We start from the raw sequence: 12,967 nt of genomic DNA, 5'->3' as shown, positions 1-12,967 counted from the left end.
ATGTGATCTTAAACATTAAGTCTGCTCGAAGGATGACAATGGTGGGATTACATTGCTTCAGCCCCACTATGTGGAAAAGATCCTAAGTCGCTTCGGGTATAGCGACTGCAAATCTTCTCCAACGCCTTATGATCCTAGTGTGATAATTCGTAAGAATAAAAGAATTGCTAGAGATCAATTGCGATATTCGCAAATCATTGGCTCGCTTATGTATTTAGCCGCGCCACGAGGCCCGACATCTCCTTTGTTGTAAGTAAACTCAGCCGTTTTGTGTCTAGACTCGGAGATGTTCATTGGCATGCTCTTGAGAGAGTTTTGCGCTATTTGAAAGGCATCGCGAGTTATGGCATTCACTATACTGGGTATCCAAGGGTACTTGAGGGTTATAGTGATGCAAATTGGATATCTCGATGCCGATGAGACTAAGGCCACAAGTGGTTATTTGTTTACACTTGGAGGTAGCGCTCGTTTCCTCGGAAGTCTTGCAAGCGCACCATCATTACGAGGTCAACTATGGAAGCAGTAACTCACAAGCATTAGACACGACCCACCGTTGAAGCAGAGTGGCTTCGTGAGCTCTTGATGGACTTACCCGTGGTTGAGAAACCAATACCCGCTATTCCTATGAACTCGTGATAATCAAACCGTGATCGTCAAAGTAAAGCAGCTTCTAAGGATAACATGAAGTCATCAAGGCATGTGAAGAGGAGACTGAAAACTGTCAGGAAAATGAGAAACTCCGGAGTTATAGCGTTGGATTATATCCATGCGTCTAGAAACCTGGCAGACCCCTTCACAAAGGGACTATCACGAAATGTGATAGAAAATGCATCGAGGGAGATGGGTATGAGACCCATAGTATGAGCTGCCCACGGTGGTAACCCACTCTATGTGATCGGAGATCCCGTGAATTAGAGCCGGGAGACAAGCTGTTGGTTAGCTGGGAGGAGAGTATATATCCCTATGGCAATTTTACCACTCCGTAAGATGCAATACTCTCCTAATATGCATGGCAGGTTGATAATTATCTTAATGTGTTCTAAGTGGCTTATTTTAGCAAAGATGTTGTTCTGCAGAACATCTTTTGAAGAACACACCTATATGAGTGTGATTGTTAAACGTCGCAATCTATGAGAGTTGGGTGCTCTCTAGTAAACTCATGAAAGGCCCTGGAGTATGACGTATAAGCTCCAAAACCGCGAGGAAGCCTCGCGGCAGCTCTAGTATCGGTCTAGGCTTCGTATGAAGCTAGTGCGCGTAAAACTTGTAGTTCAAGGCATAGTCCACTATCCAAGTTGCAATCTAGTGTAATATGAAGCTTTAAGTGGAAGTTCAACTTAACAGTCCCACGACATACCAGTATATAAAACAATGTTCTGGAAACTTATTGATGAGATGTGCCAATGAGAGTTTGTGGGGGATTGCTGGAATTTGGGGCATTTGGCCTTTGGCCCATGGCCCATTATCAAATTCTGAAACTCACATGGCCCATTCCAATAATCAGTGGCAACACTAGTGGGAGCTAAAGTTTAGTCCCACATTGCTAGTTGGGAGAGAGTTGGAGTGGTATATAAGGTGGGCTGTTCTAGTCCTAGTAAGTGAGTGAGAAGAGAGAGAGCCCTCGCGCACTCCACCTCCTCCGCAGCCCGCCTCGCCTCGTCACGACGCGCCGCGCCGCGCCGCGGGTTGCGGGAATCTCGCCGAGCCGAGCTTATTTTTTTTGCTGTTTGGGAAATTAATTGTGTAATCAATTTCGAGTCATTAACGGACGCGTTACTCAGCCGTTTTGCCTTCCGGTTTTTTCTGGATCGTGGCTGTGCCGACTCGGACGTGGGCTGCGTCCCACGACCTTCCCGAACCGCACTATATAAGCGCGGACTCCAACCCTAGTCCGTACTCGCACGCACATGCGACTACCTGTTTCCGGCTCATTGCGCCGCCGCCTTCGTCTTCCTCATCCCGTCTGTCGGCGTGCACCGACTGCCGGGACAGTAGGCCTCCGGAACCCCGCCTCTCGTGAACCTGTACGGGTGAGGGGCAATCAGGTTTTTGGGGAGCGCTCCGGCGCGACTAGTGGTATCACGATGTCGTCCTCGGACGACGAGTTCCTCCACACCGACAACTTCTTTCCGGACCTCGCCGACTTCCTCGGCAACCTCAACATGGGCGACAACGAAGCCGCTGCGAAGTATGTGATCTTGTCGTTTCTCTTTCAGCTTCGTTAGAGTTTCTTCTTCTAGTTTCTATGGTAGATGCAATCGGTTTGTCTTGTTTAGATGTGATCTGTTCATCTACTTTACTAGTCTGCATGATTAGTTTACTTGTTATTTTTGTAGTCATGATTTATCAATTATCTGTACGAATTATTTCATATGGATATTTGCTTATATATTCAACACCATCAACCCTGTTACCATTGTCTAGATGGCCTTGCCTCCATTCTCCACTCCTAGAGAAAACGAGAAGTATGGAGATAGTGAAATCAGGCCAAGGTCAGGATGTGAATGTGAACCAGCCAAATTCATATAAAAAAACATGGTACATACAACTTGTATATATAACAAATGGAATCTTTCCTGATACATGTCATTGTTTTCAAGTAAAACCTAGACTTACATCAGTAATAATAAAAATGAAATACATAATCTAATAAGTTGATCGGCAATTGAATCACTACAAATCTATATGAACCAACTTTTTTGGAGAGAGAGGGGTCGGTTCAGAGAGTGGGGAGCCTAGCAGGAGAGGGAAAATTTGAGCACACCTGTTCTCATTGGCAGCAATAACTTTTCAGTCAAGTAGAAAAAATAGACGCATGGTAACAATCTTTGCTGAACAACACCATTCCTTTAATTTGACCCATCTAGTAAAAAGTTGCTTGGCTGCTTCACATGAAGAGTATGATGGGAAAACGTGATCACAATCCATTACATCCATCAAAAATACTTAACATATAAACATGGATATAGCTACAGATCAAAGAAGTGGAGAAGGACGTACCATGAGGGATGACTCCAGCAGAGAACGCGAGGAGGCAGATCGGCGTTGGTGGCCTCGCGCGGTCGCGCCGGAGTGATCTTCCGGTTCACCTCTTTCTCCATAGGCTGCTCCACCTCCCCCTGCTCCTATTACCTCCTTCTCCTCCCTCCCGCATCAGCCGTCAGATCCATGGCGTGTTGATGTTGCTCGCGTGGTCACGTGCCCTCCGATGTCAAGGGGAGGCGCGTGCGAGCAGGAGGACGAGGGGCGCACGAGCGCGAGGGCGCGGGTGGATCCGGCTTGCGGGAAGATGGAGAGGATTGAGAAGGAGAATACGACAGGGGATTGGGGGAGGGGAAAGAGAGAGAGACGAGGTGGGGACTGGGCGAGACACGCAAAGGCCAATTTTTCCCTGATATTTTCCCTCGCTCGGGCCAACCAGATGCTGACGTGTGGCCCAATCGCTGAGAAGAAGCGAGGCGCTCGCCCAGCCCGCGCTCGCCTGGTGGCCTATCGTGGATGGCCTCTCCATGCCCCATGGGGGTGCAATAATTATGCCTTTAGATGCTTGTAGCATATGCAACCTATCTTTACTTTGAAGCAAGTGGGAGCAATAGTACTAGCCGTCAAATGGGAGTGTAAGTGTGGCACCTTAGATATTTATGCCTTGCTGATGACAAGACTATAACTCTGATCATATAGTCTATAGTATATATTTTGATTTTGTCATGTTTGTTTAATCAACATATCATGTTGGCCCTTCCGATTTGGAGCGCCTTATGAGAAACAAAATTTCCTTGATTAAGGACTGTTTATATCCAAGCTGGCTTAGATCGCTTAAAAGTAAAGTTGCAAAACCATAATTCATCATTTGCTGAAAGTTCACCAATATTATTAATACGGCAGAAAGAGGTGCTTAATGAGGATGCACCGAGGAAGATGAAGTGGTAGAGATTAGCATGTCGGAGTACATGGCTCGCAGTATTAACGATATGGATTTTTGTCCTTTCATGGCTAATGCCATTAAGGTATTCTCTTTCTCCCCCGGTACAAAAAGTTGAAAAAAAATCAGTTTTTCTTCAGAAGTTATAACAGAGGTTATTTACAAAAATGTTCATCTTTAATTATGATAAAGTGATATGACTGTATCACTTATGATAATTGATGCTTACCAAACAGTAGACATAGATGTAATAGCTACCTTGTAAGACAGATTTAACTACTTTTGCCGTGCTACTAATATTTTGTTAATCTTACATGTTAAACTGTATATCTCTGCAAGGATGTAACGGTCACTGATTTTTTTTGTTGCTGTCAGAGAGCACCTGATTCGTGGAACATACCTGTGGCTTATATCAGTGTTATTATTTTTCTTCCTATCATGGGAAATGACATAACGATAGGTGTTTTCTTGCGGTAATGTCAGCACTTGTTCAACTAAGTACGCTGCTGATATTTTTTTATATAAAGTGCGAAGTGTGCTGTTGGTCAATTCGTAGTAGAAACTGTCCTAGAGAGGTGGAGTTCAAAGTCAATATTTGGTGTGTTTTTGAGTGAATCACAAGTTCATTACAATTTGTGTTTTATTATTACAATTAGTGTCCCGTTTATTATGTAAGGCGGTTACCCCTTACACCATAAACTTGGGTTGCCAAAAAACCATATGCAATCGGGAAGGTTATTATATATGTTGTGTTGTGATTTTGTTATGATTAATCGAGACGTGCGTTGCACGCGCATGCTAACTAGTAGTACAAGCCCACGTGTATTTACTAGCCCACTCGAGGTTTTAGTTGATTCAGTTTATTATACATATTACCGTCTATATGATGTATTCATGTTATTGCGCATACTTTCCATCAGGGCACTATACTGGGGCGATCATTGCTAGTACTTATTATGGATTGACATAAGAGAGTATTTCTGAAAATTACGTGAACATCTCTTTTAAACATTCTTACACATCTCTTTTAAACATTCTTGCACATGAGGAGCTCCATCCAGGCCACTTGAATCCTGGCCGTCGGATTGAATGACGTGGCGCAGCGATGACCGTCTATTTTCCCGATCGTGCGATCTAAGTCGTCCAATCGGCATCTTGGTACTGCTCACGTGGTCCGAACCCTCCATTCCCGGATCGCTCCATGTCCGTGTGTAGTATACCCGCCGATCCACTGATTTGTGGGCCTGCTTTTCGCTGGATCCCACAGTCAGCGAGTGGGTGTACATGTCTGCTTGTGGACATGGAACCCAACAGTAACGTGCGGTGGTTGGCCCCGTGGATTCGCATCCAACTCAGGGGCAAAACGGTCTTTCATGTCCCCATTTGTCCTTCCTCTCCCGTCCCGTAGGTGCGTGGCGGAGGGCGACGCGCCGCCGTACGTGCACGCTACAGGGCGGCGGTCGGCGAGGCCCCTCCTCTCTATCTTCTCACCTTCAATCCCATCCTCTCCCCGTTGCCTGCTCTCTCTCTTTCTCTCCTCGTCCAGATCGGCTCAACATCTTTTAGGCCTTGTTTGGTACTAGTGTTTCAGTGGGGATTAGTGGGGATAATACTTTGGAGTATTGGGTGAATCACTGCTATCACCCAATCCCCACAAAACCCCATCTCCAATCCACTAGGTAGGGGTAGAGTATTGGGGATTGGAAAAATTACACTAAAATTTGGGGGAAAAGTGGGGATAAGTGGGGATTAAATTCTCTCATACTCTAGCACCAAACATGCATTGGGGATAAGTGGGGATTTAAAATTTGGAGCGGATTATCCCTGCTAATTCCTACTAAAACTCTAGTACCAAACAAGGCCTTAGGGTTTCTTGGAAAGAAGTCTAAATCACCCCCCTAAGTATTGCGTCACGGGCGCTAACCCCCCTTATGTATCAAGTGGGGCAAATTACCCCCCTAAGTATCAAAAACCGGACACATTACACCCTTAAGTATAGTTTAGCTGTTTTGGGCTCTCGTATTGCCACGGTGGACTCTGGTTTGAGCCACGTCGGTCCAAAACACCCCCCTAAGTAATTTCCTCTACGTCCTCAGTCAGAGAGCGAAAGAAGTCTAGATAACCCCCCTAACTATTGGGTTTGGGATGCTAAACCCCCCTAAGTTTGGATTGGGGCACTTAACCCCCTATGTATGAAATACCAGGCAAATTGCCCCCTCCAGCTAGTGATGGTGGTTTTGTTAGCTGTTTTCGTCCACCTGGACAATGGTTTTATCCAGCGTCGGCTCGACCAGAGCAAATAACCCCTATCTTGCGCACCGTCGACCTCCACTTTACCACGCGGATGTCTCCGGCAAGTCCGGCCACTGCCGGCTCGCCATGGACCTCTGGTGAGCTAGCGCCTCGTTCCCACCCATCTCCCCTTCTTCTCCGCCTCGCAGATGTCATCTCCGTCCCAGACCCGAGCGTGCACGCCATGACCACCATGCCAAGCTCGGCGTACGAGCATCCGCGGTTGTTGTGCACAAGCAACGCGCACGAGCGCGTCCGCATATCGTCCCATCACTCCAGCATCTCGAGCACACGGGCGCGCCTCCTGGTTTGGGTTCCCTTGATCCGTGCACAGATCGAACCAGCCGGCCGTGCCCTGCTTTCCTTGGTCCACGACAGGACGCCGCCTAACAGGCTACCACCCTGTGCTGATCGCGCTCGCCCGCAGCACCAGCATCGGCCGTCCGCTCGAGCCGCTCCAGCGCCACACCCAGCGCGCCCGATTACCCTGGCCCCGCCGGTCTCCTGCCGCCTTCGTTTTTCTGCAGTGCCAGGCCGATCCAGTAGTTCAGTGCCCCTGCCCGCCTTGGGTCCCTTGCGCGCATATAGAGCGGCCACTCCCATCCAGGCCCCAACTACAGCGCCACCGAGCTGCCTCCAGTGCCATGCATCCGCCAACCACTAGGCCGACGAACTTCTTGCCCCACCCGTTCTTGTCGCGGCTGCTCTCGAGTACGCTCGGCCTTGCACCCCGGCCAGGATCACCACGCCGTGTTGGACGTTGACGACGAGCCACATGGTGTCCGTGCCGCGTTTGTCGCCCGTCAGGCAGCCGAGGAAGCAGCTCCCGCAGTGGTGCCCCTCCGACAAGTTTTGAGTAACGGCGTCAACAGGCAGCCGGAGCGCCTCGCGTCCACGAACACCCGGAGCCCGTGCTTGCGCAAACTCCCCTGCAGGTGCCTCGCGTCCACGAACACCCGGAGCCCGTGCTTGCGCAAACTCCCCTGCAGGATGTCCCGTTGCGTGTGGATGCTGGCCCATTGTGGCCATTAAGCGCCAACATGGCTCAAACCACTATCCACGTCAGCAATACCGCCCAGCTAAACCGCTCTCATCATGCAAGGGGGTCAATTAGCTGGTATTGCATAGTTAGGGGGGTTAAGTGTTCCATTCTAAACTTAGGGGGGTTTAGCATCCCAAACCCAATAGTTAGGGGGGTTATTTGGACTTCTTTCGTCAGAGAGCCCACCCGCATCGTTGACCCGCACCGTACTGAGCCTCCGCCTCCCATCCACCGCCGCCGGTCGCCTCCACCCGGCCCTGGTGATCCTCCTCCGCGGCCCGCAGATCAGCCACGGCCTTCCCCGCCAGCGTCTCCGCCTCCCTCCTCCTCGCCTCCGCGGCCTCCCTGTCCCTCTCCGCCGCGGCCAGGGCGCGCACCAGGGCCTTCACCTCCGCCTCCAGCTTCTCGACCGCCTTCGCTTCCGTCCGCGGAGGCGACCATCCGCCGGATTTTGGTCTCTGCCTCGACCGACGAAGAAGAGGCCACCCCCGCCGTCCGCCTCCGCCTCCCCGCACCAAATCCGGCGGGGATGAATACTGGGAAGGCGCGGACGGTGGCCTCCGCCTGCACCGACGAAAAAGAGGCCACCCCCACCGGCCGCCTCCACCTCCCCGCACCAAATCCGGCAGGGATGAATCCTCGCAAGGCGCGGACGGTGGCCTCCGCCTCCACCGACCAAGAACAGGCCATCCCCACCGGCCGCCTCCGCCTCCCCCCACCAAATCCGGCGGCGATGAATCCTCCAAAGCTGCGGACTGGCGCGATGGCCGGCCATTCCCCGACGGGCGAGTTGGAGGTGAAGAAGAAAGCTTTTGGACAAGGAGACAGCTTTTGGTGACAATGTAGTAGTAGAGTAGCAATGTAGTTTGTAGCCTTTTGGAGATGGTGTCATGTAGGTTGCAGATGATCAACTTTGTTAGCATTGCATGGATTCAGTTGTGTTTAGCAAGTGTTGAATTCATACAAGCTTTGTGATTGAAACAAAGTTGTATCTTGGTAGTCAGAGTACCAACGTAATGTTGTCTTGTTTCGATGTGAATATAGATCACTGGTTTGTCGGAATTTCTTTCCAATTGTTACTGTTTGCAATTGTTTGTATTTTTGCAGATTGGATTTAAATGGAGACAAGAAAAGGAGGTGAAGTGTTGAAAAGCTATGGCTGTTGGTACTGATATGTGGAAAAGGTATGTACATTATACACACTGTTCTAGCACATAAGCTTTCCATGTTGTGTGTACTATGAACTAAATGTGTGTACTATGAACAAGTTAAGGAATGATGTGAAGCTGATTCAGTTACACATCTGGTGCCTGTTTCAGGGTGTCACCATTCTGTGTGAGATACACAGGAGAATGACAAAAAGATAAAAAATTTAAGAGTACTGATATCCTGGTGCATGCGCTATGTAGTTACAGAATTTTCATGCATATATTTGTTCTGCATTCTTCGGCAGCATATGAGTTGGTCATTTTTCCGGGTGCCAAGAAGGATTCATAGTTCAGGCGATAGTAAACTAAACTGAACAAACTAAAATGTAGAGGGCATAAGTTCATTTTCAAACCAGATTATGTAAAGGGAAACATTCTGTAATATCAAATTACATGAAACATCTGTAACTAGACTTATGCATCTGGATCTGGTGCACCTTCTTGACCTGTCTTGTTATTCCCCAACATGAACCATTTAAGTCTCCCATGCTTTGGCACTTGTTCTGTGACAACTTCAGACATTGGTATAGTTTGTCTTCGTCGAAATGTTCGATTGTGCATTGAAGAACCTGTCTGACTACTTGACTCAGTAGAATGTTGAGAACTGGAGTGACCCATTGCAGCTTCTGCTTGCTTTTTCTTTGGTGGAACAAAAGGCCTGTGCGCAGGAGGTTGCTTCTGCTGTGTAGGAGCTTGTTGTATGGCTGTAGGTTGTTGTCCAGCTGGATGTTCATGCATGGATGAAGGTTGCTGTTGGGCAGGAGCTTGCTTCCTTGACCTAGGCTGCTTTTCAAAATAGAGTACATGTTTCTCTTTAAGTTGGGCAGTACCATCCTGTAACAATCAATTTAGCCATCAAATAAATATACCAAACCAAGGATAATACTAACTAAATATTAGCAGCAAACAAAGGATAAAAAAATATGAATAACCTTAGTTGCTACTTCATCTTGCTTTTTCCTTGCACTTTTGGTTGCTCTTTTTTTCTGAGCATGTTCTCTCACAACATCTGGATCACTTGTGCACTTCCTGTTGTTATGATTTTCCCCTCCACATGCAGAGCATCGAACTATGCAACCTTTTCTGGATAATTTGTTGCCCTTTGGTTTCTCTTGTTCTTCTCTTTTTCTTTCTGTCCGTGGCCTTCCAAGCATATTCTTTTTAGCAGGTGCAAATGGCCTAGGGTTTGGAGCTACTGGCCAACTTTCTTTCCCCTCAACTGGCTGCAATACATGACTGTACACCTGGTCGTACAGATCAATCCTGTAGCAAGGTGCGATAAAATCGTCCAATTCTTTGTTTATTCTGTAAATAGCACTAATGGCATGGCAACATGGCAAACCAGATAGATCCCAGTATCTGCAACTGCATGTAAATCTCTCTAAATTCACAGTGAACCTTCTGCGTTCCCCTTCTTGAACCTCAAATCCTTCATTTCCATTGTACAGTACTGTGCAAATGTTGGATCTTTTCACATTTAGCTTCAGTTTCTTGAATATGTTGGGGCATATTGTACCGGACCAACCTTGTGACTTCACCTTGTTCTCTGCTATTCTAGCCATTACCTTTCTCCTCATTATTTCCATAGAAGTAATGACTGGATAAAATCTTGCTCTCATAATAGAATTGTTGAATGACTCACACAGATTATTTTCAACAGAATCACAGTAGGAACCAAGCCTAAAATTGGCTCTACACCAATGTTGAGGAGCAGTCTTCATCATATCCTTTGCACCATCTGGTGTTTTTTGTGCTAGCTTTGCCCTATTGTAGTTGAACTGAATCGTGTCACTTGACTTAGCACAAGCCCAAAAAGGTTTCTGGAAAGCCTTGTCTCTGTGCTTCTTTCTCCAATTTGCATAAATATGTCTTGCACACATTCTGTGTTCAGCCTCTGGGATTATCTCATTGACAGCCTTGATCAGGCCCCTTCGCCGGTCGGATATTATAACCCATCCGTCACCTTGGTTATTGATTTGTATGTCCTTTTGAAGTAGTGACAAAAACCAGCACTGGCTATCATGGTTTTCTCCTTCAACTCGTAGCCCATGCAATTGGGTACATTTGATTATTTGGATCTCACGCCAATTGCACACAAAATCGCTCGCGAAGCTGCACCTTTGAGGAAACATCCATCAAGGCCAACAACTCTTCTACACCCGAGCAAGGAAACCTCTCTTGCAACCTTCAAGGCAAACATACATTCTTTCGAACACGGGCTCGTCGGTTTCATCGGGGTTTAAAGTAACGCTAACTGTGCTTCCAGGGTTACTTCTTACAAGCTCCATATGGTAGTCGTACACTCGGGCATATTCTCCGTTAGTTCCATCAACAATCCTCTCCATTACAATTCTTTTAGCTCTCTTGCATTTTGAGTCACTAACATCAGCACACATATCAAGGAGCACTGCCTCCTGCATCTTCTCGATCCTCCATCCAGGGTTATCCTTGATCTCTCGAAAATATTTCTCCGCTATTACTGTGCTAGTAACCAACTTGTTATTTCTCCGTGCTACACAGTTGTGCACGTTTTCATACCTGCTGACTGTAAACCATGATGACCTACTAGGTACCAGTGAGCCGTATATTCTCCACTTGCAACCTACCCAGCTGCATTTCCCCAAGACTCTTGTCCTCTCATCTTTGGGAAATATTATGTGTTTGAAATTTTTTAAGCCATAATTGACTACTGCTTGCTTGAATTGTCTGCTATCTTGGAAAGCTTGCCCAACGAAAAACTCTTTCACCTCACTTGTTTCATCGTACACTCTGTGTTTTGTTTTCCTTGTGATCACATTTCCATCACTGTCTTCGTCATATGAAAGTTCGTCTTCCGTGTCGAAGCAATCACTCCCATCTTCGGCCTCTTCTTCAATTTCTTCTGGAACAATGAATTCTTCTGGCACTTTGGTTCCTTTATCCTCTACCTCTCCAAGCATTCTTCTTTTAACTATTTTCTTCGAGTTCCGATAGCTTGTTTTCTGTAACATATGGCCTCGTCATCATCACCACTACTATCTTCACTATCTTCCTCATGGACATCATCATAGTCACTATCATCTTCTATATCTTCTTCAAGAACATCTTCATGTGCACTGACATCTTGAATGCCTTTGCCTTTGTCTAGCACTTGCCTTGTTGCCCTCATAGCTGGCAACTTCTTTGCTGCATTGGGCTGGATTTGCTCATTAAGTTGCTCAATTAGCACCCCATCTTCTTGTTGTTCTTCTGAGTGGTGATGGTCATGCATTTCTGGGTGCTGCGCATGCATGTCTTCCTGCTGCTCTTGTACATGCTGATTTTGCTCAACGTGATGCTCCTGTAGGTGTTGCTCCTCATAAACTTGATACTGGTTAATGTCATGATGTGCCTCTGAATATTGTTGCTCTCCAAAGTGTTGCTCCTCAGCTGCGTCTTCTTCTGAACTATCTACTGTGACATTTTCTGGAATTATTGCGTAAATGTCAACAAAGCCATCTGCTGCTCTTAGCACATGCCGAGCCATGCTGATAGCATTTGTGTCGTCAACAATGCTGCACACAAAATTCAATTTTTTTTCATTGTCAAGTAGTCTCCAACTCAAACTTGTATCCACCAAATCTTGGTCCGAAATTTTCAAAAATTCAGCCAAGTGACTCTTCAACACTTGTACAGAGAGGTTTGAACCAGTCACAGTTGACATTCCAGTCCTTCCTCCTATGTACTGCCAATCCTTGCCATCATGTTCCAATCTCCCCCGAAAATGGAATCGAACCGACAAAACATCCATCCTACAGTAGTAAGTACCATCAAAGTGCAAAATTTAGCAATATGGTACTGTATTAGAGAAGCTAAGGACGGAAAATCCTACAGGCTGTAAATGACAGTACATTGATAAGTGACATTTGAGGGGAGCCTTTGATCAAAGCAAACATGAAGTTTATTCAGGTATGGAATATTTTCATTATATTCAGTTATGAAATGATGCCTAGGATCATTGCGTATTGTGGTTTGATTCCCTAGCTGAACTGAACATTGCCGGGTATGCATGCAAACTTAATGAAAATTACATAAGGAGGTGATATATAGCATGAGGCAAACATCAATTTTAATTAACTTCTGAAACATGAAACCAGGTTCTCCTGTACTGTCACCCAATCAACCATCCAGGGCACAAGTTTAATGCAAGTAATACTACATCCAGGGCACAAGTAGATCCTACAGAGGGTTCTTTTTGGCAGGAAATTACAGCTACTTCACATGAATTTCACAAAATTAGAGATGCTTCATAATGTATTTACTTCAAACAGATGTTATTGTATGTACAAGCACATGATATGTAGAATGCGAACTGAATTTCACAAACTAAATTTCACTAACTGAATTTGCAGTAACTGAATTTGTACTAACTGAATTTCCGAAAAACCTCTCTTTTCACAGCGCAGATTTCGGAGAGGAACTGATCTTAGCGTGCTGGAATGGGACGAGGGATGTTCCATGAACTCACCTGCTCGTCGGCGTCGC

Source organism: Lolium rigidum, chromosome 3 (genome assembly GCF_022539505.1).
Source record: "Lolium rigidum isolate FL_2022 chromosome 3, APGP_CSIRO_Lrig_0.1, whole genome shotgun sequence".
Lineage (NCBI taxonomy): Eukaryota > Viridiplantae > Streptophyta > Magnoliopsida > Poales > Poaceae > Lolium > Lolium rigidum.
Note: the sequence above shows the minus strand (reverse complement) of the source record.